General features: G+C 46.5%; 1 protein-coding gene across 3 annotated transcripts in view; it reads left to right on the forward strand.

The window, feature by feature from the left end:
• Positions 1 to 213: 213 nt before the first annotated feature.
• Positions 214 to 26,972, forward strand: part of LOC106572568 (plexin-A2) — a 435,095-nt gene continuing 408,336 nt past the window's right edge. The window contains exon 1 of one of the 3 annotated variants that reach the window (XM_045696254.1): positions 214 to 699. The gene's annotated coding sequence lies outside the window, so the exon portion shown is untranslated. Of the gene's footprint in view, positions 700 to 6,813; positions 7,644 to 26,972 lie in introns of those variants that run through there. The other 2 variants (XM_014146868.2, XM_045696253.1) reach the window with 2 other exon arrangements.

A 26,972-nucleotide genomic window follows, 5' to 3' on the forward strand; every position in this document is an offset into this window, starting at 1 on the left:
TGCGAGGAAAAGGAAGTTATTTATCCGAAAAGATAATTACTTTATTGTGTTCTCTACACTATCTTCCTACTTTTACTGGAGGCTGTTTTGATTGCCGCAAATTACACTGAGCAGAGCATATGGCCAAGCAACTTTTCGGAGGCACCGCACTGAAACAGTTAACACATGCACCATGCAAATGAGTCCGTGCTGCCGAAGTGCACAGGGGGCCGGGTTTAAACGCTGTGGTTTGCTAGCGGTACTGTACGCTGGCGGGGTGCGCCGCAGCTTTCCATGCCAGTCTAACGCAGCCCTGTGAGAAAGTGTGTGTGAATTTGTGCGGCAAGGTTGCTACGCAAACCGAAGATAGCCTACCCGCCGATGGCAAGCAATTTTCAGCATAGATTCGTTATTGTGGTTTTATCTAATAGTAGCCGTGCGAAACCTAGAATCGGCTTTTAGGGATCTTTGGGATATAAATGAGGGGGCATTGGGTATCCGACATTGTATAGGAATTGGGAGTAAATAGGACTACTCTAAATTGTTTGAGGAACGCCGCGTCAGACTTTCTCGTGGTACTCGTAGCATTTTCCGTGGATGTAAGTAGAATACTCCATCACCTCAACGAAGAGAAGACCATCACCTCAACGAAGAGAAGACCATCACAGCTTGTGTGATCAGAATTAAAATATCAGCAGCAGCTCCCACTGAAACCGAAAGGTGAGTGATAACGTTTAGCCTATGTTATTTATTTTTTATCTACCTAGACATAAAACAATTGATCATCAGTTTGGTTTTACATTTCGATGTCGATGCTGATGATAGCTACCAGCACAATTTTGTGTCTTTTGCCTTGACACTTCTGCTGAATAATTAACTGTAGCCTAGTCTGCCACAAGAAGGATGTAGATAATAATACGGCTGGTTATTACAAGGTTGTGGGATATTGCGCTGAATGAAAAAATGCCCCAAAAATAGATTGGATGAATTTCAGTGTTGTTATTATTCCAATGGTACCTGTTACTTTTCAATGAACGTGTAGACAAATGTAGGCATACGGGTTATACAGGTTATAGACTCGTGCGTAAAACCACAATTACGCATAGCTCGTTTCAGCCAGGTTTTGGGCTTTACCTGAGTCATATGTATACCATGCACTCTATGACCTCACGGTCAACCTTTAATCAAAATGCAGCTGTCATCAGCTCATGAAACTAATTTGATTGAGTTTGATATCCAGACAATCCTAAAATATTCATATTGCATTGTTCTGGATTGATGTTAAAAGGCCTCTATTAAGCTGCAGCATTAAATCAGTTATCCGATATTTTTAACTGACTATCATCCCAACGTATTTTCAATTACTTCCAATGATCAACAGATCAGTAGCTATAGCTAATGATTCCCTCAGTATCAGCTCGCCATGCTGACCTTGACGGTGAACCTGCTATTAGGGGTAAGTTAGAGCAGTGCTCCACAGAGTGAATATAAAATGTCCATTATAGTAGACAGACAGATTGTAGTGCCTATTTTAAGTCTTCTGTCTCATAAATACGATCCAACACGTGAGAACAAATGTGATTATTTTGCCCCATGTAACTTGTTTCTGTTCTTTACTGCGTTACCCGGGTCAGGGGGTTGGAATAACGGTGTTAAATGTACTCTCCGACACCGATTAGTCTACTCTTTCATCCATCCTTCTAACTTGTTAATATTCTATAACACTGTTGATTTATGATAAAGGTTCCTATTACAATGTGGTTTGCCGCAAGACAGAATAACAGTCGCCGTTTTCCCCGAGCCTTGAAAGCAGCTAGAATCTAGACTGCTCATCTGTCGGAGCTCTGGACCAGCAGATGCACTCACAAATCTTCATTTTCTGTCACACACACACAGCGCCCGGGGAAGCGCTCATGACAGTGACTCTAAAGGAAAATAAATATTGTCTTAAGTAGAAAAATTGCCTTACATTTGCATGACAATAACTTGCATCTGCCCATGACTGACGGAGAGCATATTAATCGTTGTGACCATGCAATCAAACATTGTTTCTTCTTGGTAAAATCAGTTTTTGTATATCTAAAGCGTGACCTACTCACATAATTATTGTAATATCCCTCTGAAAGCGAAACAGCAGTTTGACCCCAGGAACAGCCACCAGGGTGGAAATTGCATCCTTGGAAGAGCAAACCACTAAACTCAACCTTGGTCTGATTATCACATGCTCATTATATTCACCTAATTAACTCCAATCTGAAGAGAAAGCACAGGCACTGATAGTCTGGAATGGTAATAGCAGCGTTTCCCAAACTCGGTCCCTTTAACACTACACAGCTGATTCAAATTATCAAAGCTTAGTTGATTAATTGATTATTTGAATCATGTGTTGTGATTGGGCAAAAAACAAAACGTGCACCCCTTGGGGCCCGATGACCAGGTTTGGGGAACCCTGGGTTATAACATTACCAGTGTGTTTGGGCAGTGGGGCACTACCAGTTATAACATTACCAGTGTGTTTGGGCAGTGGGGCACTACCAGTTCTAACATTACCAGTGTGTTTGGGCAGTGGGGCACTACCAGTTATAACATTACCAGTGTGTTTGGGCAGTGGGGCACTACCAGTTATAACATTACCAGTGTGTTTGGGCAGTGGGGCACTCACCTTATGACTCTATTATTTTAAGATACAGATTTAGTCAGACTAGATTCCCGTTTTCTGGAATCAAGTCTACATGAAATACATGATATCTAGATAATCTCTTTATGCGAGCTACAAGAACACAGTAAATTGCATTGCCATTCTGCTCAATGCAGCACTTTCAAGAGCACTGCAAGCGGAGCTGTTGAGAACCTCAACATCACACATTCTATAATCAATAAGGTTAACTACATGAAGCTCAGAGAAATTACCTCCATTGGAGAAATTCACATCAAACTGGTTGGCTGGCTGGTTGATCGTGCACTGCCATTGCCTCACCATCTCTCCATCTCTCCATTCCCCTTTCTCTCAACATGTGTTCCAGCATTTTGATTGGATTTTATTCAGCTGTCAGGACAGGAAGAATCTCAGTGCTATTGATTTGCTTTTTCCAGTTTAGTACATGTCTTTTTCCTGCAGGGTAATCGGGAGGTCTTATGTGATTAAGGATGGTTTGTTCACCATTTTCACCAGCTTTATTTTAGAAAGGGTAAATTATGCATCTCAATGGACTCCCTGAAAGCATTCTGGTAGTACACACATGGAGTACGAACGCTGTGTTGATTTGTCAGGATCGTCATAATGACTGGACCAAGGCGCAGCGTACGTAGCGTTCCACATCTTTATTATAAAGTGAAACTTCAGCAAATACAAAACAATAAACGAACAAACGAAACGTGACGTTCTGGAGTGCTCACAGGTAAATACACAAAAACAAAACAAGATCCCACAAAACACAGTGGGGAGATGGCTGCCTAAATATGATCCCCAATCAGAGACAACGATAAACGGCTGCCTCTGATTGGGAACCATACCAGGCCAACATAGAATTAAACAATCTAGATTACCCACCCTAGTCACACCCCGACCTAACCAACATAGAGAATAAAAGGCTCTCTATGGTCAGGGCGTGACAGTCCCCCCCCCCCAAAAGTGCGGACTCTGGCCGCAAAACCTGACTCTACAGGGGAGGGTTCGGGTGGGTATCTAGCATCGGTGGCGGCTCCGGTGCGGGGCGAAGTACCCACTCCGCTCGCAGATCCGCCAGCATCGGTGGCAGCTCTGGTGCGGGACTTTGCCCCCGCCCAGACCACGGGTCTGGCCATGGAGCCGGGTAGAACGCCGTGCCCGGACTGGGCCTCGGCGCAGAGGAGGACCCCGGCCATGGAGCTGGGTTGAACGCCGCACCCGGACTGGGCACCAGCGCCGAGGAAGGCTCCGGCCATGGAACTGAGTTGGCTGCCGTGCCTGGACTGGGCACCGGCGCAAAGGAAGGCTCTGGCCTTGGAGCGGGACTGGACGCCGTGCCTGGACTGGACATCAGCGCAGAGGAAGACTCCTGCCATGGAGCGGGACTGGACGCTGTGCCTGGACTGGGCACCGGCGCAGAGGAAGGCTCCAGCCTTGGAGCTGGACTGGATGCCGTGCCTGGACTGGGCACCGGCGCAAAGGAGGGCTCCGGACTGTGGACCGTCGTATAAGGTTCCGGACTGTGGACCGTCGCAGGAGGTTCCGGACTGTGGACCGTCGCAGGAGGTTCCGGACTGTGGACCGTCGCAGGAGGTTCCGGACTCTGGACCGTCGCAGGAGGTTCCGGACTGTGGACCATCGCCGGAATCTCTGGACTGTGAACCGTCGCCGGAATCTCTGGACTGGGGACCGTCGCTGGAAGCTCTGGACTGGGGACCGTCGCCGGAAGCTCTGGACTGGGGACCGTTGCCGGAAGCTCTGGACTGTTGATGCGTACTGGAGGCCTAGTGCGTGGGGCCGGTACAGGTGGCACTGGACTGGTGACACACACTTCAGGGCGAGCGCGGGGAGCAGGCACAGGACATGCCGGACTGGGGGGGTGCACTGGAGGCCTGATGCATGGGACCGGCACAGGTTGCACCGGACTGGTGACACGCTCTTCAGGGCGAGTGCGAGGAGCTGGCACAGGACGTACTGGGCTGTGGAGGCGCACTGGAGACCTGGTGCATAGGGGCGGCACAAATCGTACCGGAATGATGACACACTTCGCACGGCGAGTGCGGGGAGCTGGCACAGGACGTACTGGGCTGTGGAGGCGCACTGGAGACCTGGTGCGTAGAGCCGGCACAAATTGTACCGGAACGATGACACATTTAGCACAGCGAGTGCGGGTAGCTGGCACAGGATGTACTGGGCTGTGAAGGCGTACTGGAGACTTGGTGCGTAGAGCCGGCTCACATGGTACCGGACAAATGATACGCTCCTCAAGGCGAGTGCAGAGAGCTGGCACAAGACGTACAGGGCTGTGGAGGCATACTGGAGACCTGGTGCGTGGAGCTGACACAGTTTTTACCAGACTGCTAGCACACTCCTCAGGACGAGTATGGAGAGCTGACTCAGGTGGCATCAAACAGATAACACGCTCCTTAGGGCAAATGTCGTGCATCATACACCAACACAACAACTCTCTCATTTCTCTCTCCTCCAATTTCTCCATCAACACTGACCGTCTCTGACTCTCTCCGTTCACTCTCCTCCAATTTCTCCCTCTTCTCCCAGATCGGCTCTGGTTCGCTCCTCGGCTCCGCCGACCACCCCGTGTGCCCCCCCAATTTTGCGGGGGGCTTTCCTTGTGGCCGCGAACCCCGGCGTTGTCGCTGTCCTCCCTTATCTCCTTGCGGCTGCTTAAAAGGAAGGCTTTCGTGTCCCTCCATGATTTCCTCCTATGTCCAGGATATCTTCTCCTCCTGGGCACGCTGCTTGGTCTTGTTGTGTTGGGATCTTCTGTCACAATCGTCGTAAGAACTGGACCAAGGCGCAGCGTACGTAGCATTCTACATCTTTATTATAAAGTAAAACTTCAGCAAATACAAAACAATAAACGAACAAACAAAACGTGACGTTCTGGAGTGCTCACAGGCAACTACACAAAAACAAAACAAGATCCCACAAAACACAGTGGGGAAATGGCTGCCTAAATATGATCCCCAATCAGAGACAACGATAAACGGCTGCCTCTGATTGGGAACCAAAGCAGGCCAACATAGAATTAAACAACCTAGATTACCCACCCTAGTCACACCCCAACCTAACCAACACATGGTAGCCGTTTTCTCCTTTCTATTCAAAAACCGCTGACCACTGAACAGCGTCACGTATGTAGTGTAGAATGTATACCCTGGCCCCTGTTCCCCAAGTCTCCTTCCTTGTGAAGATGAGACTCTTCCTCAGGATGACATGACGGCTCAAGAGCGTCCCCTGTCGACCCCGACCACGACTCTTTAGACTTCAGCAGCTATCAAGCAGACCAGGGCTAGATCTGAACAGAGCCTGCTCTGCATCTCCTCAATACCATCAGTCAGGCCTTTAGAGCCTAATCATTTATTTTACCTTTATTTAACTAGGCAAGTCAGTTAAGAACAAATTCTTATTTTCAATGACGGCCTAGGAACAGTGGGTTATATGCCTTGTTCAGGGCCCGTACAATAATACATATTTTTGTTTGTACTTAGTACCAAGTGAGTAGGATAGTGGTGGTGGTGACAGAGGTGCATATACAGATAGCCTACTCAGTGCTTTTGTATGTGCTGTGTGAGTGTCACCAGCATGCAGCGCACACTGGCTTCTCTTCTCTATTGGCTGGGCTCCCTCTACCAGGCAGCCAGGCCCGCCCTCCCATGTTTAGATTGAGAGATTTTGACAGATTTTGACAGTCACTATGCATGCAGGCGGAATCCTTGACCTATTTCTTAACGAGTGAACAGTCTAAACATGTTCAGTGGTTGGATATTCTGGAGTAGGCTCCCCCTTAAAGACCCCCCCCGCCCCCCCTCACACACACATACGCATGCGCGCACACACACACACACACACACACACACGCTTGCCTACACAGGCACTCCAATGCCTTGCAGGCTGGCTGCTGTGTGTTCACTTGTTCCTTGCAGATCTAGGTCTCCACATGATCTGCTTGAGTTTAGGCTACTCACCATATTTGTTTGTTTAATGCAATTGGTCTCCCCCTCACCGCAATGTGTATCTGAACCTGTCAACTGTCCAGCTGTCACAACAGAGATCTTTATCTCTGACCTACACACGCTCCACTCATGCATGGGTGTACATGCGTGCATGTGTGTGTGTGTGATAGAGAGGGAAGGTGTATCCATGTGAAGATTGACATAACAGAGACTTATAACATCTGTGACATTGATCAAGTGGAGTGTAGCCAGGGAGAGCGTTTAGTTGGAAAGTGGTTGTTGTATGCTGTTAAGCAGAACTATCTCTCTCCTCATGCTGTTTAAAGGCTGGCTTCTCACCCAAGACAGGTTCCTCAACCATATCTCTGAGCTTTCAGTCTCTCTCAACCCTGTAAACAACAGGCTTTTATTATCTGCCTGCTAGGCAGCTTCTTTAAGCATCATGTCCAGCCCACCTTATTTAGAGATAGCTATGCTTCTGTTAGTCATAATTATCCCAGAGGACTTAGAGGAGTAGACAGTAGCCAGCAGCAGTGCCCAGATATGTTGCATCAATGTGGGGGAGTTCCGATGCTTTTCACAGCCTTGCTTTAGGAAGAGGGGGAGGCTAAGGGTTCTACTCATCCATCAGCCTCGTCACAGATATGTGCGGAATGAACTGAACCTTGCACATCTCATTATGTAATGCATTTGAAAAGTGCTTCTTTATGTCACTATAGCCAGGGCTACCCTGAAAGTCTTTGTCATGGTGTGGTAGTTTCCATCATGTTGAGTGGTTGTGTGCGTAGCCTTTAGTGACTTACTGAATCGTTGAGACCAGTTTAGGTTGATGGCAACAGGCCTCTACATTGGTAAATAGCAGCTGGAGTCGGTATGAGCAACACATAGCACAGGGAGTGAAAATCAATGCGACTGCTCTGCATGACATTTTCCAATACATTCACAGAAACTCTAATGCACCAGAAGACTCCAAAGACCGCAAGTACTGCTTCTGAAATCATAGAGCCTGTGAGTCCGAGGTGGGTGCTTTTCCTTTTTAACTGCTGTGTGTGTGATATTGTGTTGAGAGTAGGGCTGGGCGGTATACCGTGTTTTACTATATACCGGTATTGGTGCACGGAGTGGTATGGGTTTTTACTTTACATCCTATAACGGTATTTGAATGTTTGGTTTGTTAAATGTGATACACCGTGTGTAGCGTCCATTTTTATAGTTCACTCCGCAACTTGAGTCATCCCTCTCCGCTGTCTCTCTCTCCGCGCCGCTTTCCACGCAGACCTAGTCCCACCTGTCACTCAACGAGCGCATTTGTTGTTGCTCGACCACGAGACTTTCGTTCAGTCTGCATGGTCAATGCAGCACGTGAAACGATGTTGTTTCCAATTTGATCTTAATATAAATCCACAAGCGTTCTATAATTACAATATTAGTTTGTGTTTCTTACATCAGCAAACAGCTAGTTTGTATTTTCTTAGCAAGTTAAGCTAAATCGTGTTAGCCACTAATGCTAATCACTAGTTAGCTGGCTAGCTAATAAAAGTACTGAGTCAGAGCAAACGTAGCTAGCTAATACAGCCTGATACCAGTGCTGGTGAAGGCCTAAATCAGCATGTTGTTTGTCCAACAGTATCTTCTAAATGAAAGAGGAATAGGCGAAGCATGAATATGTTGGCTATATGAATAAAGATTTAATGTAGCCAAAGATTATAGGGTCCCCTAGGAAACACGGAACATCACTTTGGTTCCTACCCTGTCACAATAACTCGTCCATGGCATTTTCATTCGTTGTCATGTCAAACAACACTGTATTCAAAGTGCCCACTATTATTTATATTCTAACAATAGAATTATAATAAACATTCTATTTCCATGATTCCAAAAGTTCACCCAAGTGTTTTGATCTAAATCGCAATTGCAACATTTGGTTAAAAATAAGGCCAAGTATTTTTGCCCATATCGTGGCAGTGTGGAAATGATCTCAAATTATTTTTTATTTCACCTTTATTTAACCAGGTAGGCCAGTTGAGAACAAGTTCTCATTTACAACTGCGACCTGGCCAAGATAAAGCAAAACAGTGCGACACAAACAACAACACAGAGTTACACATGGAATAAACAAACATACAGTCAATAACACAATAGAAAAAATCGATATACAGTGTGTGCAAAAATGAGTGCAGAAATTGATGGAAATGCAGGAAATGATTTTAGGTTGATGTTGAATTGAACAGTATAAACCAATCAGAATGGAGAAAGACCCATTGAAATCATTTAGAATATAAGTGTTGCCACTCTACGGTCACGCCCTACTCATAAAGCAAATGTACAACTTTTATTAATCAAAAACATAAAATACCGTCATACCGTCAAAATGTGAAAAATGGCATGATATGATATTTTGGCCATATCGCCCAGCTCTAGATGAGAGAGGTTGTTTACCCATGTCTGTCCGAGTGCTGCTGGCAGAGGCCCTGCTTGTGGGAGGTTGGAGGGCTGGAGAGTTGGACCCCCAGACAGAGCAGTTGAGCAGCAGACTCCAACCAGTCTGTCTCTCTCGCTCATCAGAGGGCCAAGCTGAGGGGGGAACCGTTAATGTCCTACCTCTTTCTGGCAGGATAAAGTGTCCAGGGCCCTTATTCATAAAGACTATCAAAGTAAGACTTCTGATGAGTGCTGATTTAGGATAGGTTTAGCCTTTTAGATCATAATGACTACATCGACAGGGGAGACCTGGTCCAAGATCAGCATTCTTTTTAAAAATGGGTCCAAACCCCAGACCTCACCATGCATCCCCCTGGCTATTGACGGCAATGAGGCTAATGCTGAACTCCAGTGTGCCCTCTCCTCTACCAGTCCCAAAGGCCTGCCAGCTAGCTGAAACAAAGCCTTTTGTCCAACTACTGAATCCAACAGATGGAGAAATGGACAGTAAATGAAAGTAGGGGAGAAAAGGACAAGTAACTTAGAGCGTGTTAGAGCAGAGTGTTTGGAAAATGTAACTCCCTCAGAAAGCACCATTGGTGTAACATTGAAGGAATTTTCCCCTGTGGTTGTGGTGCAACAGTGACGTAGAGCCCCCAGTGTGTGAGGTGCTGGGCCCATGGCAGCTCTCTCTCCAGGGCCCAGGCTTTGAAAACCTTTTATTGAGATACTCATGGAATTGCCTTCATGACACATTTCCATGGGACAGGATCTCTCGCCTCAGCCGTTCTTTAGTGCCTCAATCTGTCCGCCGCACTCGATACATCAGTCAGCCTCTCGCTCTCTTTCTCAGTCACAGAACAGGCCCTTTATGCATTCACCACCATGTCCACATGTCTCTGCCCAAACCCAGTCTCACTGTTTATCTGATCCCTCCTGTCACAAGCCATGCTATATTTTACCTGCTGTAACAAAGTTACCCTGTTGCCGGAGATAAGAAGAGCAATCATGGAACCAGGACCTGTGGAATAACAAGTCTGCCTGTTTGTTTGTCAGTGAACTTCACACTGGCTGTAAGTCACAGGCAGCCTGTCAGACCCAGTAGCAAGCCACGCATTACCTCATAGCTATGAGGGTTGTTTTGATTATTCAAGAAGGGGCTGAAATTGACATTTGGGTTGTTTGTGTTGACAGAACAAAACCCTCAGGCTATTTCTCCACCTCAAGACCCCACTATTTGTTGTGCCGAGACGAGACTGTTCCCGAGGCAGTACAACAGCCTAGTCAAAGCATTGAAAAAGGGGGGAAAGACCTTGAGGCTCGAGCTTTACATTCAAATGCTTTGACTTTTTCAGTTTTCATGAAAGCACTGAATGCATTGTCTCTGTCTCTGAATTTTCCCTTTCAGTCTTGGTTGAATATAAGTCAGTTTAGGCCTAGAAGCATCAATAATCAATTAGCTTGTGTCGTGGGAGGATGTGCTGTTTTGTTTAGTGTGGAAGTTGACAATAAGTGAGCAACAAAAGGGAGAGAGCGGGTGAGAGGCATGCAGGCAGGGATGGAGGGAGGGAGGGGGCTGAGCACAGCACAGACACCAAGGGCAGCTGTCAGTAGCAGGCAGACGACATTGTGACAGTGCCTGCGTCCCAAATGGCTCCCTATTCCCTATGTAGTGCACTACTTTTGACAGGGTACATAGGGTTCTGGTCAAAAGTACTGCACTAAATAGGGAATAGTGTGCTATTTGGGAGAGAACCAGTGTGTGCCTGTGTATGTGGGGGTGTGGTAGGGAACAGGGCGCTGGGCACAGTGGCAGATAAGGTAAAGAACGCCAATGTGCCACATGCTGACAGAGTCCACAACGCCCCCTGGTGATGTGGATGGACGCCCTGCCTGGCCCTGCCACCGTCACCATGGTTACCACTCATGGTGGGGGCAAGGCAAGCAGCATTGCATTGGCTAGTCTAGTCTGCTCATGTGCTGTGAGAATGAGTTCTGAGCCAACGGCAGCTTTGTCTCTACTCAACTGCTCGGACTGCTGTCCAATTACAAGCAGACCAATTACAACCAGAAGCAGCAGTGTATTACTGCTCTCCATTAGCTCTTTTTCATTCAGTTCAAAAAGCTATGTGTAATTTGCTGCTTCACACTATATTGACTTAAGCTTTATTCTTCCTCACTTGGAAATGTAGCATACAATTCTTACAATTTACCCATTTGCATCAGTGCCAAATGAGCCATCCACCCTTCACCAGCCTCCACTGATTTGCGTTATCTAAAAAATGGTTACGCAGTTCTTAGTCAGAAGAGCGAGGAAGGAACATTGTTATGGGGATGAGTATTCTGTAGTGTGTTGCCCTTGCCTGGTCCTGTAGTGCTGGAAGGCTGGTTCTCTGGAGCTCCGTGACATGTATCCAAGATGTCTGTCTGCTTTGTTACAATTCTCAAGTCAGCCAGGGCCTTATCTGTGTGGATAGCTCCTCTTCCCCATCAGAGACACCTTAACTCATCCTCTGCCTTCAGCTGGGAAAACCAGAGGAGATAAAGCTCCCCAACTCATTCCTGAGAAAAGATAGTGAACAGAATACCTCAAACCAGAAACCCTTTCCAAATAAAACTCTTTCCTCTGCCGACCAAAACAAATCCAACCAAAGCGATGATAAAAGACCTCGAAACTCCAACTTCAGACTGAAAACCCATCCATCCTATCTTGGCTATCCTTCTCCCTGTATGGTTGGGTTTGTGTGAAAGTTCGCTTTGGGCAGACAATCACAGAAGGGCAGGCAAGCTACTGACATGCCAGGAAGATTGGACACACTCCTTTAAAAACATGGAGGGTCCATTCTTAGGCCTTCAACACTGGGTCATGCCACAACAGTCTGAAGGAACGGGAAAGGTATTTGGGAGTCTGGAGTGGGGAAATGTGTTTTTAAGAGCATGGATAAGGCTTGTTCCCTCCCACCTCAGCCTGCAGGCTCTTTATTTTGGCCCAGAAGGACACAGAGTGTTCAGGCCAAGGGAAATGAATTCAGTCTCCCTCGGGTTCGCTAGTTACAGTATGTTGATGCATACAGTGCCTTAAGAAAGTATTCACACCCCTTGACTTTTTCCACATATTGTTGTGTTACAGCCTGAATTTAAAATGGATTTTGTGTCACTGGCTTACACACAGTATCACATAATGTCAACGTGGAATAAGGTCTCTAGATTATTTTTTTAACAAATTCATTAAAAATGAAATGCTGAAATGTTTCGAGAAAATACGTATTCAAGCTTAAATAAATGTGCTTAACAAGTAACATAGTAAGTTGCATGGACTGTGTGCAATAATAATGTTTAACATGATTTTTGAATGACTACTTCATCTGTGTACCCTACACATACAATTATCTGTAAGGTCCCTCAGTCGAGCAGTGAATTTCAAACAGATCCAACCACAAAGACGAGGGAGGTTTTTCAATGTCTCGCAAAGGGCACCTATTGGTAGATGGGTAAAAAAACAAAGCAGACATTGAATATCCCTTTGAGCATGGTGAAGTTATTAATTACACTTTTTCATGGTGTATCAATACACCCAGTCACTACAAAGATACAGGTGTCCTTCCTAACTCAGTTCCCGGAAAGGAAGGAAACTGCTCAGGGATTTCCAGTTACTGAGAGGCCTCCCGAGTGGTGTAGTGGTCTAAGACACTGCATCGTAGTGCTAGCTGCAAGCCCAGGCTCTATCGCAGCCGTCCGCGAACGGGAGACACATGGGGCGGTGCACAATTGACCCAGCGTTGTCCGGGTTAGGGGAGGGTTTGGCCGGCATCGATGTCCTTGTCCCATCGCTCGCTAGCGACTCCTGTGCCGTGCCGGGTGCAGTGCACGCTGACACGGTCGCCAGGTGTACGGTGTTTCCTCCGACACATTGGTGTGGCTGACTTCGGGGTTAAGCGGGCATTGTGTCAAGAAGCAGTGCGGCTTGGTTGAGTTGTGTTTCGGAGGACGCACCTCAACCTTCGCCTCTCCCGAGTCCGTATGGGAGTTGCAGCAATGAGACAAGATTGTAACTACCAATTGGATACCACAAAATTGGGGCGAAAAGGGGTAAAATATGTTTTTTTAAATAAAAATAAAAAATGTAAATATAAACAGTTACTGAGTTTAATGGCTGTGATAGGAGAAAACAGAGGATGGATCAAACAACATTGTAGTTACTCCACAATACCTACCTAAATGACAGAGTGAAAAGAAGGATGCCTGTACATTATAAAAAATATTCCAAAACATGCCTCCTGTTTGCAATAAGCCACTAAAGTAAAACTGCAAAGAAATTAACTTTATGTCCTGAATACAAAGCGTTATGTTTGTGGCAAATCCAACACAAGAAGAGTACCACTCTAAATATTTTCAAGCATGGAGGTGGCTGCATCATGTTATGGGTATGCTTGTCATCGGCAAGGACTAGTGAGCTAAGAACTAATCACAGGCAAAATCCTAGAGGAAAACCTGGTCCAGTCTGTTTTCCAACAGACACTGGGAGATGAATTCACCTTTCAGCAGGACAGCTTATGTAAATGAGATATTTCTGTATTCAAGAAACATTTCCAAAACCTTGTTTTCACTTAGTCATTATGGGGTATTGTGTGTAGTTGGGTGCTATTTAAAAAAAAAATGAAAATACATTTTTAATTCAGGCTGTAACACAACAAAATGTGGAATAAGTCAAGGGTTATGAATACTTCCTGAAGGCACTGTACATGTATGACTCTTAACCACATATGACCAGTATATGACCTATATATGACCTGTATATGACTGGTATTTGACCTACATATGACCTGTATATGACCTCTATATGACCTGTACAGTATATGACCTGTATATAACCGGTATATGACCTTTATGTGACCTGTATATGACCTCTATATGACCTACATATGACCTGTATATATTATGACCTACATATGACCTGTATATGTGGTGAGCAGTGAGAACCAGAGACTGGGTGAAAAGGGCTTTTTTTAAGAAGGCATCTTGTCACATTGTGTTATGAGTAGGCTGAGGCATGTGGGAAGAGTACTTTATTTATGGGAGCCTATAGCTGTCTCTGTAAAGGTTTGATTTAATGTGTTTCTAGAAGCTGTTGTTATTGATTTTGCCCTGCCCCTGACCTTTCAGGACAAGGCTTTAGAATTCACCCCCAGCTGTGTGGCATTGGAGGGTGAACAAGCAACAATGAATGTTGTTTTCTCTTGTCAGTCATCCCATCAAATAATATCAAGCAAATGGCCATTGTGATTTGGATAATAAACTAAACAAACATCACTATCGTCTTTTTAAAATTCTGCAATTTGTTCCTGTCTTGCCAACCATGATAATTTATCACGATGAATCCATTAGCTGGGAGTTGGGTTAAGTTTTCCCACTCCTCTTTCTTCTCCGCTGTGAGAAACTGTCCGCTCTGTGCACCACTGTAACAACCGCGAGTCTGCCTGTCTATCATAAGCAATGATATGGGAGACATGACAGACGGATCTTCGCAAAAAGAGACACAATTATTACAAACATTTGCGCCTCCTAGGTCTTAAATTACAACCGCTGTGTAAAAGAAATAATCAAATGGTGACATCATGTATAATTCACTGATCAACAGCAATGTGGGTCAAGGAACAGTGTTTCTTTTCTGTAGCATTTAAGGAGAATGACGGGGAGAATTAGGGGATCTAAGACAATTATGCTGCGCGGTGTGTGGAGCGTAGTGTGACAGCGTAGTGTGACAGCGCTGAGTCTGGCGGCTGAGGAGATCCTCTGTGTTGTCCATGAAGATGTTGATTAAATATGACTCCTCTGAAGCACAGAGCTGCCTGCCTGGAGGAAGAGGAGGAAGAGGAGGGAGAGAGAGAGAGAGAGAGAGAGAGAGAGAGAGAGAGAGAGAGAGAGAGAGAGAGAGAGAGAGAGAGAGAGAGAGAGAGAGAGAGAGAGAGAGAGAGAGAGAGAGAGAGAGAGAGAGAGAGAGAGAGAGAGAGAGAGAGAGAGAGAGAGAGAGAGAGAGAGAGAGAGAGAGAGAGAGAGAGAGAGAGAGAGAGAGAGAGAGAGAGAGAGAGAGAGAGAGAGAGAGAGAGAGAGAGAGAGAGAGAGAGAGAGAGATGCCTGGAGGGAGGGAGGGAGGGAGGGAGGGAGGGAGGGAGGGAGGAGGGGGACGGGTAGGTTTGTACTTGAAAACAATGAATGAATATCTATCCGCTCATGTCTTAATCTGCAACAGTTTGGGACTTGGGGTCTATTGCCATTTTATGCGTGATACATACATAATGTGAGGAGTGGATGGGATCTCTGCCATTCATCTCTTCTGTGTTAGCCAAAGGCCTTTATTCAGCAAGCGTCTCAGAGTAGGAGTGCTGATTTATGATCAGTTTTGCCTTTTAGATTAGACTGAATAGACAGGGGGGGGGACCTGATTCACAGCACTCCTACTCTGAGACGCTTGTTGAATACGGGGCCTGGCATTGGCATTGCCCTTTTCCAGAGGATGGCATTTGTGCCAGGTACTTAGTATTCCCTCTCTGGTTTTAATACCCAATAGGGGAGAGACCAAGTACTGCTGCTGCTGATTTAGGTGTTTTTCTTCTCATAACTGAAAGCTTTGGGAAGCTTGCAAGAACATAGTTGTAATGCTTGTCTGGCTGCTGCCTCTACAGTCCAACTACTACAGCTCTGCTCTACAGACTGCTTTTTTTTTTTCCATGAACTTAAGGAATACAACATTGTGTTTAAGTTGACAGAGGTGAATAGGTGAGATTAATTTGCATCCAATTACAAAACATTGTCTACGTTAGATAGATATTATCATAATTCAAATTTACAACGACACAACAACATGGATGTTTGCTTTCTTCTGAATATTTTATTGCCAATGTTCCATGTATCACTGAAGAGGGTTTTGTTATCTATTAAGCAAAATATGCTTGACGATGTCATTGTTGATTGAGATAATTAAGCATTCATTCTCTGTGTTCTTTTGTGTACACAAGTCTGCTCTGTCTTTTCTAAGCTGACAATTAACAGCTTACAGCTTTCGTCCCCCTCCTTCTCTTCCTCCTCCCTCTCCTCCCCTCCTTCTGCTCTCTTCCTCTGTACTCTCTGTTGTTTGTTTGGGAGGGCGGAGGAGTGAGAACGAGTGAGTGAGAGTGGGCTGGGTGGAGAGATGCCATTTGAAACAGGTGTGACTGTGTGGCTGAACAATGTCTATTGACATCTCACAGCGTGTTCACCTGTCATTTGGCTGCCAAGCGGCCATGCAGCCTAGTAAACACTTCTCTCGGTTTTCTGACCGTTCTGCTCTGTCACATGGGGACTTAGATACCGCAACAGTTAAAGGGGAGGGGCCGTCGGTTGGCCAGTGTGTCAATCACTATCTGAATAGGTACACAAATGGTTCATGGTACACAAACACACACACATATACACACACACACCTGCCTCCTCACCTTGCAGGGACTGATAAAGGACACAGTGTCTTTGTTAACTCTCCCACCTCGGTGGGTTACTGTGTCTGCTGCTGTTCTGTCTGAGGACTTGCAGCTGGAATGGCTCCAGTTGTGGAATCTTCTTAATGCAGTCTGTCCAAAGTTTACATGTAGCACTGCATCAAGGTAAATAGACCCAACCCCTCTCTCTTTACTAAGCTCTGGCACTGCTAGCCACAGGTCGGTCTGAAACTAGGGACAGGAAGGAGGGACAGGATTGGCTTATTAGCCTAAAGTGTGTGTCGCCGCAATTATGCGCACCGTTCCTCATAATAAACTGGGTGGTTCGAGCCCTGAATGCTGATTGGCAGACAGCCATGGTATATCAGACTGTATACCACGGGTATGACAAAATATTAGTTTTTACTGCTCTAATTAGGTTGGTAACCAGTTTATAACAGCAATAAGGCACCTTGGGGGTTTGTGGTATATGGCCAATAACAATCTGGGATTGTTCTTCGTGACATTGAGTCAGAAAGGAAGAGGAAGGCACGTAGGAAGCCGTATTGGGAGGAGGGGAGGTATTATATTAGACATAGACCTGGGAAGTCTTGACGTGCTGGGCATCTCACAGCACACTTTGGCATGGCAGAGCAGCCATTGGGGAAGGAAAGTAGAAATACTGTATCACAGACCCACTCAGCACAGACTTTAGCATTCAAAAGCAGTCTAGGCAAACACGGAGCTGAAGCATCCTGCTACTAATTATCAAACACGGAGCTGAAGCATCCTACTACTAATTATCAAACACGGAGCTGAAGCATCCTACTACTAATTATCAAACACGGAGCTGAAGCATCCTACTACTAATTATCAAACACGGAGCTGAAGCATCCTACTACTAATTATCAAACACGGAGCTGAAGCATCCTACTACTAATTATCAAACACGGAGCTGAAGCATCCTACTACTAATTATCAAACACGGAGCTGAAGCATCCTACTACTAATTAGCCTCGTGCTGCATGTTAGTCTGGCTCTGTTGGCTGCTCCACTAGGCTGGCTGCTCCACTAGGCTGGCTGCTCCACTAGGCTGGCTGCTCCACTAGGCTGACTGCTCCACTAGGCGGACTGCTCCACTGGGCTGACTGCTCCACTGGACTGACTGCTCCACTAGGCTGACTGCTCCACTGAGCTGGCTGCTACACTGGGCTGACTGCTCCACTAGGCTGACTGCTCCACTGGGCTGGCTGCTCCACTGGGCTGGCTGCTCCACTGGGCGGACTGCTCCACTGGGCTGGCTGCTCCACTAGGTTGACTGCTCCACTAGGCTGACTGCTCCACTGGGCTGGCTGCTCCACTAGGTTGACTGCTCCACTGAGCTGGCTGCTACACTGGGCTGACTGCTCCATTAGGCTGACTGTTCCACTAGGCTAGCTGCTCCACTGTTCTGGCTGCTACACTGGGCTGACTGCTCCACTAGGCTGGCTGCTCCACTGGGCTGACTGTTCCACTGGGCGGACTGTTCCACTGGGCGGACTGTTCCACTGGGCTGACTGCTCCACTGGGCTGACTGCTCATATTTGTGTAACTGATGAAATGCTGAATGGGGGGTTTCTCCACGGTAAGAAACAGACCATTTTTATGGCCCTCTTCTCTTTCCTGTTATTGCAGTTTTCTGCTGTGGTTGTATGATTCTGTGATGTGCCTGCCTGTGTAGAGCAACAGGGCAGGCATTCAGCAGTGTTCTGTTTGGCAAATAGTGGACTACTGTAATTGCCAATACCAGCACAGAAGGAAGTGCTAGAGCTTGTTCTGTGGATACTAGTATTTCATGGCTGCTGTGTGTGCTTTTGTGATGACGTTAATGTAGGCAGTCATACCATCCTCTAGTCTACCAGTTTCTTAGGCTACTGTCTTAGGTTTCAGTGAAATATCTCAGTTGGCTAAGGAGGGGATGGTTTGCCTTGCGAGGTGGCTTCATTTGGCTGCTTCAGTAAGCCCTCTGGCTTTGTGTGATCGTTCCATACAGGAAAATACTAGAGGATACTGTATGTGAGGTATATTTAATCGAGCATACAGCCATGCGATCTCCATAGACAAACATTGGCAGTAGAATGGCCTTACAGAAGAGCTCAGTGACTTTCAACGTGGCACTGTTATAGGATGCCACCTTTCCAACAAGTCAGTTTGTAAAATGTCTTCCCTGCTAGAGCTGCCACAGTCAACTGTAAGTGCTGTTCTTGTGAAGTGGAAACGTTTAGGAACAACAACAGCTCAGCCGCAAAGTGGTAGGCCACACAGCCTCTGGAAGTAACGTCAGTACAAGAACTGTTCGTTGGGAGCTTCATGAAATCAGTTTCCATGGCTGAGCAGCCGCACATAAGCCTCAGATCACCATGCGCAATTCCAAGCATCGGCTGGAGTAGTGTAAAGCTTGCCGCCATTGGACTTTGGAGCAGTGGAAACGCGTTCGTTGGAGTGATGAATTACTCTTCACCATCTGGCATTTCGACGGACGAATCTGGGGTTGTCAGATGCCAGGAGAACACTATCTACCCGAATGCATAGTGCCGACTGTAAAGTTTGGTGGAAGAGGAATAATGGTCTGGGGCTGTTTTTCATCGTTCAGGCTAGGCCCCTTAGTTTCAAGAAAGGGAAATCTTAACGCTACAGCATACAATGACATTCTAGGCGATTCTGTGCTTCCAACCTTCCAACAGGAATTACTATGCCATTCACATGCTGGATTTAACACAACCCTGCTCAGAATTTCAATGCCTCTCTCCCCCTGAAGACTCACTCACATGCTTATACGCGATTACAATGATGACATCATTCAATTATACCATGTCTCCCCACTAGGTGACTATAGCTACAGTGAGGTTCCCGTCTATGGACAAAGAGTGCTGTAATATCTAAACGGTTTGCCTGATATGGATGAAAATACCCTCAAATTTAAATCTGACAAAATGCACTTTATAATTTCAAACCCAAGGTGCTGGAGTACAGAGACCAAATATTTTTGGACCTCAATGTAGATGAAGTATGGGAGGAAAACACGACCCTCACAAGGTGACCATAGCTAGATGAAGTATGGAGGAAAACACGTTCCTCACTAGGTGACCATAGCTAGATGAAGTATGGAGGAAAACACATCCCCACTAGGTGACCATAGCTAGATGAAGTATGGAAGGAAAACACGACCCTCACTAGGTGACCATAGCTAGATGAAGTATGGAGGAAAACACATCCCCACTAGGTGACCATAGCTAGATGAAGTATGGGAGGAAAACACATCCTCACTAGGTGACCATAGCTAGATGAAATATGGGAGGAAAACACATCCCCACTAGGTGACCATAGCTAGATGAAGTATGGAAGGAAAACACGACCCTCACTAGGTGACCATAGCTAGATGAAGTATGGGAGGAAAACACGACCCTCACTAGGTGACCATAGCTAGATGAAGTATGGGAGGAAAACACATCCCCACTAGGTGACCATAGCTAGATGAAGTATGGAAGGAAAACAAGTCCTCACTAGGTGACCATAGCTAGATGAAGTATGGGAGGAAAACACATCCCCACTAGGTGACCATAGCTAGATGAAGTATGGGAGGAAAACACATCCCCACTAGGTGACCATAGCTAGATGAAGTATGGAGGAAAACACATCCCCACTAGGTGACCATAGCTAGATGAAGTATGGAGGAAAACACATCCCCACTAGGTGACCATAGCTAGATGAAGTATGGGAGGAAAACACATCCTCACTAGGTGACCATAGCAAGATGAAGTATGGAGGAAAACACATCCCCACTAGGTGACCATAGCTAGATGAAGTATGGGAGGAAAACACATCCTCACTAGGTGACCATAGCAAGATGAAGTATGGAGGAAAACACATCCCCACTAGGTGACCATAGCTAGATGAAGTATGGGAGGAAAACACATCCTCACTAGGTGACCATAGCAAGATGAAGTATGGAGGAAAACACATCCCCACTAGGTGACCATAGCTAGATGAAGTATGGAAGGAAAACACATCCCCACTAGGTGACCATAGCTAGATGAAGTATGGAAGGAAAACACGACCCTCACTAGGTGACCATAGCTAGATGAAGTATGGAAGGAAAACACATCCTCACTAGGTGACCATAGCAAGATGAAGTATGGAGGAAAACACATCCCCACTAGGTGACCATAGCTAGATGAAGTATGGGAGGAAAACACATCCTCACTAGGTGACCATAGCTAGATGAAGTATGGGAGGAAAACACATCCCCACTAGGTGACCATAGCTAGATGAAGTATGGAAGGAAAACACGACCCTCACTAGGTGACCATAGCTAGATGAAGTATGGGAGGAAAACACATCCTCACTAGGTGACCATAGCTAGATGAAGTATGGAGGAAAACACATCCCCACTAGGTGACCATAGCTAGATGAAGTATGGAGGAAAACACATCCCCACTAGGTGACCATAGCTAGATGAAGTATGGAGGAAAACACATCCTCACTAGGTGACCATAGCTAGATGAAGTATGGGAGGAAAACACATCCTCACTAGGTGACCATAGCTAGATGAAGTATGGGAGGAAAACACATCCCCACTAGGTGACCATAGCTAGATGAAGTATGGGAGGAAAACACATCCCCACTAGGTGACCATAGCTAGATGATGTATGGAAGGAAAACACATCCCCATAGGTGACCATAGCTAGATGAAGTATGGGAGGAAAACAAATCCCTCACTATGTGACCATAGCTAGATGAAGTATGGGAGGAAAACACGACCCTCACTAGGTGACAATAGCTAGATGAAGTGTGGGAGGAAAACACATCCCCACTAGGTGACCATAGCTAGATGAAGTATGGGAGGAAAACAAATCCTCACTAGGTGACCATAGCTAGATGAAGTATGGGAGGAAAACAGGACCCTCACTAGGTGACCATAGCTAGATGAAGTATGGAAGGAAAACACGACCCTCACTAGGTGACCATAGCTAGATGAAGTATGGGAGGAAAACACGACCGTCACTAGGTGACCATAGCTAGATGAAGTATGGAGGAAAACACATCCCCACTAGGTGACCATAGCTAGATGAAGTATGGGAGGAAAACACGGCCCTCACTAGGTGACCATAGCTAGATGAAGTATGGGAGGAAAACACGGCCCTCACTAGGTGACCATAGCTAGATGAAGTATGGGAGGAAAACACATCCCTCACTAGGTGACCATAGCTAGATGAAGTATGGGAGGAAAACACGACCCTCACTAGGTGACCATAGCTAGATGAAGTATGGGAGGAAAACACATCCTCACTAGGTGACCATAGCTAGATGAAGTATGGGAGGAAAACACATCCCCAGTAGGTGACCATAGCTAGATGAAGTATGGAAGGAAAACACGACCCTCACTAGGTGACCATAGCTAGATGAAGTATGGGAGGAAAACACATCCTCACTAGGTGACCATAGCTAGATGAAGTATGGGAGGAAAACACATCCCCACTAGGTGACCATAGCTAGATGATGTATGGAAGGAAAACACATCCCCACTAGGTGACCATAGCTAGATGAAGTATGGAGGAAAACACATCCCCACTAGGTGACCATAGCTAGATGAAGTATGGAAGGAAAACACAACCCTCACTAGGTGACCATAGCTAGATGAAGTATGGGAGTAAAGTACATCCCCACTAGGTGACCATAGCTAGATGAAGTATGGGAGTAAAACACGACCCTCACTAGGTGACCATAGCTAGATGAAGTATGGGAGGAAAACACATCCCCACTAGGTGACCATAGCTAGATGATGTATGGAAGGAAAACACATCCCCACTAGGTGACCATAGCTAGATGAAGTATGGGAGGAAAACACATCCTCACTAGGTGACCATAGCTAGATGAAGTATGGAGGAAAACACATCCTCACTAGGTGACCATAGCAAGATGAAGTATGGAGGAAAACACATCCCCACTAGGTGACCACAGCTAGATGAAGTATGGAAGGAAAACACATCCCCACTAGGTGACCATAGCTAGATGAAGTATGGAAGGAAAACACATCCTCACTAGGTGACCATAGCTAGATTAAGTATGGGAGGAAAACACATCCCCACTAGGTGACCATAGCTAGATGAAGTATGGGAGGAAAACACATCCCCACTAGGTGACCATAGCTAGATGAAGTATGGAAGGAAAACACGACCCTCACTAGGTGACCATAGCTAGATGATGTATGGAAGGAAAACACATCCCCACTAGGTGGCCATAGCTAGATGAAGTATGGAGGAAAACACATCCCCACTAGGTGACCATAGCTAGATGAAGTATGGAAGGAAAACACAACCCTCACTAGGTTACCATAGCTAGATAAAGTATGGGAGGAAAATACATCCCCACTAGGTGACCATAGCTAGATGAAGTATGGAAGGAAAACACATCCTCACTAGGTTACCATAGCTAGATGAAGTATGGGAGGAAAACACATCCCCATAGGTGACCATAGCTAGATGAAGTATGGGAGGAAAACACATCCCCACTAGGTGACCATAGCTAGATGAAGTATGGGAGGAAAACACGGCCCTCACTTGGTGACCATAGCTAGATGAAGTATGGGAGGAAAACACATCCCTCACTAGGTGACCATAGCTAGATGAAGTATGGGAGGAAAACACATCCTCACTAGGTGACCATAGCTAGATGAAGTATGGGAGGAAAACACATCCTCACTAGGTGACCATCGCTAGATGAAGTATGGAGGAAAACACATCCCCACTAGGTGACCATAGCTAGATGAAGTATGGAGGAAAACACATCCCCACTAGGTGACCATAGCTAGATGAAGTATGGGAGGAAAACACATCCCCACTAGGTGACCATAGCTAGATGAAGTATGGAGGAAAACACATCCCCACTAGGTGACCATAGCTAGATGAAGTATGGAGGAAAACACATCTTCACTAGGTGACCATAGCAAGATGAAGTATGGGAGGAAAACACATCCCCACTAGGTGACCATAGCTAGATGAAGTATGGGAGGAAAACACATCCCCACTAGGTGACCATAGCTAGATGAAGTATGGGAGGAAAACACATCCCCACTAGGTGACCATAGCTAGATGAAGTATGGGAGGAAAACACATCCCCACTAGGTGACCATAGCTAGATGATGTATGGAGGAAAACACATCCTCACTAGGTGACCATAGCTAGATGAAGTATGGAGGAAAACACATCCTCACTAGGTGACCATAGCTAGATGAAGTATGGAGGAAAACACATCCTCACTAGGTGACCATAGCTAGATGAAGTATGGGAGGAAAACACATCCCCACTAGGTGACCATAGCTAGATGAAGTATGGGAGGAAAACACGACCCTCACTAGGTGACCATAGCTAGATGAAGTATGGGAGGAAAACACATCCCCACTAGGTGACCATAGCTAGATGAAGTATGGGAGGAAAACACATCCCCACTAGGTGACCATAGCTAGATGAAGTATGGGAGGAAAACACGACCCTCACTAGGTGACCATAGCTAGATGAAGTATGGAGGAAAACACATCCTCACTAGGTGACCATAGCTAGATGAAGTATGGGAGGAAAACACATCCTCACTAGGTGACCGTAGCTAGATGAAGTATGGGAGGAAAACACATCCTCACTAGGTGACCATAGCTAGATGAAGTATGGGAGGAAAACACATCCTCACTAGGTGACCATAGCTAGATGAAGTATGGGAGGAAAACACGACCCTCACTAGGTTACCATAGCTAGATGAAGTATGGGAGGAAAACACATCCTCACTAGGTGACCATAGCTAGATGAAGTATGGAGGAAAACACATCCTCACTAGGTGACCATAGCTAGATGAAGTATGGGAGGAAAACACATCCCCACTAGGTGACCATAGCTAGATGAAGTATGGAGGAAAACACATCCTCACTAGGTGACCATAGCTAGATGAAGTATTGAAAACTGATGGAGGATTCTAAAAAAGCAAATGCTCTGTCTTTTAGGACAGGGTTCTCAGTTGCTCATAGAGAAGAGGGAATATGCTACACATTTTATACGTTGATTCTTCAGTATTTCTGGGAAGGATTCGGGGGCCTCTGGACTGGGAGAAAAGGAGAGGGTCGTGGCCCTGGCACAGAGTTGCTGCAGGTGTAATGACTGATGAGGAGGAGGAGAGAAGGAGAGAGAGAGTCACAGCAGGGTCTTGTAATAGCCTGCAGTGTTCAAAGCACCTCAACAATGTCTGAAATGGGATTCCAATAGGTCAATACAGTGGCACAATTCTGTCCCTGTGTCTCTGCAGGACTAGAGGAGCACCCCATTAGGGTCCGGTTCTATTTCCCAGTGTTTCATCCCAGGTGGTGTAATAATTCTCAGACACCTTTGCTCCTCCACAGTATTACGTTCAGCTCAGCCTTTAGGCCAAAGTGAATAACACGGCCAGGACTTCGCTACTGTTCTGTTGAGGTGGTGACACACTATGTTTCATGCCTGGGCTCTTGTAGGTCACAGTGACATTCCCCCACTGTATTCCTCACCACCATCTACCCCCTTTCCAGGTGGAACTGTGATATCCAACACCCCCACCCCTTTCCTACCCTGCAAGTGGAACTGTGATATCCAACACCCCCACCCCTTTCCTACTCTGCAGGTGGAACTGTGATATCCAACACCCCCACCCCTTTCCTACTCTGCAAGTGGAACTGTGATATCCAACACCCCCACCCCTTTCCTACTCTGCAGGTGGAACTGTGATATCCAACACCCCCACCCCTTTCCTACTCTGCGGATAGAACTGTGATATCCAACACCCCCACCACTCTCCTACTCTTCAAGTGGAACTGTGATATCCAACACCCCCACCCCTTTCCTACTCTGCAGGTAGAACTGTGATATCCAACACCCCCACCCCTTTCCTACTCTGCAGATAGAACTGTGATATCCAACACCCCCACCACTCTCCTACTCTGCAGGTGGAACTGTGATATCCAACACCCCCACCCCTTTCCTACTCTGCAAGTGGAACTGTGATATCCAACACCCCCTCCACATTCCTACTCTGCAAGTGGAACTGTGATATCCAACACCCCCTCCACTCTCCTACTCTGCAGGTAGAACTGTGATATCCAACACCCCCACCCCTTTCCTACTCTGCAGATAGAACTGTGATATCCAACACCCCCACCCCTTTCCTACTCTGCAGGTAGAACTGTGATATCCAACACCCCCACCACTTTCCTACTCTGCGGATAGAACTGTGATATCCAGCACCCCCACCCCTTTCCTACTCTGCAGGTAGAACTGTGATATCCAACACCCCCACCACTTTCCTACTCTGCGGATAGAACTGTGATATCCAGCACCACCTCTCCCCACCTGCAAGTGGGAACTGTAATATCACATGTGTAATGAATGAGGGACAGAGAGAGCTGCACCCTGTCCCAGCCAGCCACCCATTCAACCAGTCAGTCAACCAGCTGGCCAGCCAGACATCCTGTCCCAGTCCCAGCCAGCCACCCATTCAACCAGTCCTGCCCAGTCCTGCCCAGTCCTACCCAGTCCTGCTCAGTCCTACCCAGTCCTACCCAGTCCTAACCAGTCCTACCCAGTCCTACCCAGTCCTGCCCAGTCCTACCCAGTCCTAACCAGTCCTACCCAGTCCTGCCCAGTCCTACCCAGTCCTACCCAGTCCTGCCCAGTCCTGCCCAGTCCTGCCCAGTCCTGCCCAGTCCTACCCAGTCCTACCCAGTCCTACCCAGTCCTGCCCAGTCCTACCCAGTCCTACCCAGTCCTGCCCAGTCCTACCCAGTCCTGCCCAGTCCTGCCCAGTCCTGCCGAGTCCTGCCCAGTCTACCCAGTCCTGCCCAGTCCTACCCAGTCCTACCCAGTCCTGCCCAGTAACCTGCTGTTACCTCTATTCAAATGACGACTCCCTCTAAGAGATTTTCATTACGACCAATGGCATTTCTTGGAGTAGTTTGTAGCGTTCCAGTTTGCCGGAAATACCAGAGTGTTTTTTGATAGGAATTCCTATCATGGATAGATGATCACAATTCCAGATTAGCCACATGGAGAGAATCTGGACTTTCATGTGACTCTGTGCTAAGCTAAGCTATCTGCAACAGTTTGGTTTTATTGCACTGTGATTTTGACTTACTTCTGTCTAAGTGGCACATTAAACAAACCCACTAATTTAATTCATTTATTTATTTCCCAGTCAAGTTCCTACTGGCTGGTGTACTCCCTCTCTCCCTCCCCTAAATCCTCCCAGTGAGAGATGAAGAAGTGTATTAATATAATAAGAAGACATTCGTTTCCTGTGATAATGTGTCTGCCTCAGTGTGTAGCAGCAGTCCTGCCTCTTAAGCAGTAGAGACCAGTACAGACCAGTACAATCCAGACCAGTACAATCCAGACCAGTACAGACCAGTACAATTCAGACCAGTACAGA

This window comes from Salmo salar, chromosome ssa15 (assembly GCF_905237065.1).
Source record: "Salmo salar chromosome ssa15, Ssal_v3.1, whole genome shotgun sequence".
Classification (NCBI taxonomy): domain Eukaryota; kingdom Metazoa; phylum Chordata; class Actinopteri; order Salmoniformes; family Salmonidae; genus Salmo; species Salmo salar.